This window comes from Anastrepha obliqua, chromosome 3, assembly GCF_027943255.1.
Source record: "Anastrepha obliqua isolate idAnaObli1 chromosome 3, idAnaObli1_1.0, whole genome shotgun sequence".
NCBI lineage: Eukaryota > Metazoa > Arthropoda > Insecta > Diptera > Tephritidae > Anastrepha > Anastrepha obliqua.
In genome coordinates this window covers 131,456,241-131,459,063 of record NC_072894.1, presented here as the reverse complement: position 1 = coordinate 131,459,063, position 2,823 = coordinate 131,456,241, and the positions used below count along the sequence as shown (strand labels likewise).

At 38.5% G+C, this 2,823-nt stretch overlaps 1 pseudogene; it reads left to right on the top strand.

The window, feature by feature from the left end:
* The first annotated feature begins 2,114 nt into the window (after nucleotides 1-2,114).
* LOC129243178 (U2 spliceosomal RNA) lies at nucleotides 2,115-2,417 on the top strand (annotated as a pseudogene).
* The last annotated feature ends 406 nt before the right edge of the window (nucleotides 2,418-2,823 follow it).

The following is a 2,823-nucleotide window of genomic DNA, read 5'->3' as shown; positions in this document are numbered from 1 at the left end:
TCGTAGTCGTTGTCGTTTCACCGGTAAAAGGTTCAACCACTCACCGGAGCACACAACTTTGGATATCTTCAAAAACTTCAACATAAGTATCCATGTTAATTGAGTGTGTTGTAGGCAAGATTGTTGCCACATATCCGTGTCAGCAATGAACCTATGCACCACTTGTGCACCACTCGTTTGTACACACGCGCACACATTCATGTGCACCCTGCTTTGTTGCCAGGCCTTCCCTCACCGACCTGTACGGTTCAATTTTAACCTACTATCTCACTGCTTGCCGGCCATTTGGTGCAAGCCTTCATTTGGCCATCTAAACTGTCCATCGTCCAACAGATTCCACCTCAGTTTTGGCTTTCGGTTTTTGGTTTTAATTTTGCTCAGTTGTTCGTTGTTTTTTCCTACGCATTCTGACTGTCATTCTATGCTACTTGCACACAATTTGAGTCATGTTTCCTCTCGGCCCGGTTAAAATTTCGTGCCTCTTAGTAACGAATTTTGCGTCTGCTTTCTTTTTCCTATCTGGTAAATTTAAGCTGGTAATAATGTTAAGTCGTTTGTAGTTAATTCGATTCAACGTCACAGTTAGTGACGTTAGTGGTACACTGAGCGAAAGGTAGGCCATTGAAAAATATTTAAATACCAAATTCTGGATAGAAAGCAAAGACACGTTAGCTGGTGGACTATTGCCTAAATTCTTGAAATACAGCGAAATGAGTTGAAAAAGCTCTAGCCCTAAACATTTTTCATTCAGGACCTACAGGTAAGGGTAGAGGAAAAAAGTCTTCTCTGCATTAAACTGTCAAGCTTGATGTACCTTGTGAGGAAGAATAAATAGCTGCCAGATTTGTTGAACTCGGTTAAGGCGATTAGTGTCGACCTGTCAGGTGAAGAAGGAATTGGCTCCGCTTGGTGTATCCAACGGGCGCCGGTTAGCACGAGAAAGAAATGACCGGCGCGCTTTGTAAAACTCGGCCAAAATCGTGTAAGCGGTTATCGCGCCAATCAAGAAGAATAAGTTCTGTCACTTCAGAAGCATTCGCCAAATATGCTGCAACAGCGAAAACAACAGCCCAGAGGAAAAATATTATCTGCTTCGAGATGAGCAATTTGAGAAGGAATTTACCTTGCTTGTTGTTTCAAGGCAGAAGAAATACCGCAGGAAAATGAAGAAGAGTGCTAAATATGTGAAGAAAAAAAGCTCGTCTGCGCTAAAGTGACCAAGTTGAAAGTAGTTGTTATTGTTATGTTTCAAGTCGTTAAATTTTTTAAAGCCAGCTACATATTCTAAAAACGTAAATAGGACAGTCCACAATCAAATCCAAAATACCATAGCAACGCAATAAATACAATATATATCGGTGACTTTTTTAGCTGCATGGGAACTATCGATATCGATAGGAATGCTTTGACCGCTGAGAATGGCAAACTGTGTTGAAATTTCTGTTCAGTAAATTTTGGCAAGCCATCATGAATCGTTTAACGCTGGAACAATGATTCCAAATTTATCCAATATTTTTGTTTTTGAAGTGAAAACTTCTTTAGAATCGTTGGGAGTGATTTGAGAAAAAGTGAAACGAAAAAGCGACCCTCTTGGCTACGAAGCGTTATATTATATGTTGATATAAACGTAGCGACGAACTAAATAACTTTTATTTTTTCTTGTGATTCGAACCAAGGATTTTGGATCGGAAGCTCACATTGCTAGTCGCTCGGCTAACGCGCCATGCTGTCGGCGCTGGCCTAAAAGTTATTTAGTTACGAAGCGTTATATTATATGTTGATATAAACGTAGCGACGAACTAAATAACTTTTAGGCCAGCGCCGACAGCATGGCGCGATAGCCGAGCGGCTAGCAATGTGAGCTTCCGATCCAAAATTCTTGGTTCGAATCACAAGAAAAAAAAAATTTTTTTTTTTTTGAAATTTGCATTGTAGGATATTTCTGATTATTTATTGAAAACAGGATTTTGGCTTTTCTATTTTTGGTTTAGATACTGAAAGTCAGTTTAAGTGAATCGGTATAAATATTTCGTACATTAATTTTTGTGAGCGTGTAATTCTCAAAAGATTTATTAGAAAATGTATTGACAAGGTAGTTTGTTGTGTGTATGGTTATCGCTTCTCGGCCTTATGGCTAAGATCAAAGTGTAGTTAAATTCCCGCACTCTTTTCGAGAGTGACGGTTCGCTAGATATATTAAAATCAGCTTAACATTAGTTGTCCTCCGATGCAGGATCTATCTTAGCCATAAGGCCGAGAAGCGAGAAGTGTAGCTTAACATCTGATAGATCCTCCATCGGAGGACAACAAATGTTAAACTGATTTTTGTAAATGGGCGGAGTGTTTTAGGGGCTTGCTCCACCTCTGCCACGGGTTGGCCCGGTATTGCAGTACCGCCGGGTTTCGGCCTTGAATAAATACAAGAAGAAATATACTAATACATTTAGCTTTGGTGGGAAGAGACATAAATTTTTATATGAATACAAGTAGACGAAAATGGAAGAAATTTGTAAGTCTGTTTCTTCGGTCCATTTGGGTATTTTTTTTGACAACATCGAAACCAAAGCATTTGTATCATATTTTATCTATCATAAGCCACTCGTATCATTTGTTGAAATTGAAAACATTGAGGATGAATAATAATAAAATGAAGAAAATAAAATATGAACTTTATAGCAATATTATAATGAACCTATAATTATCCCGCTCCTAATGCTGCTTTCGTCTTATTCTCTCTCAATTTGTTTTACGGAAGGTTTCACTTCTATCGTGTCTAACCGTTAGACTGGTATTTTTTTTATTATTTTAAGTTGTCAATAGCCA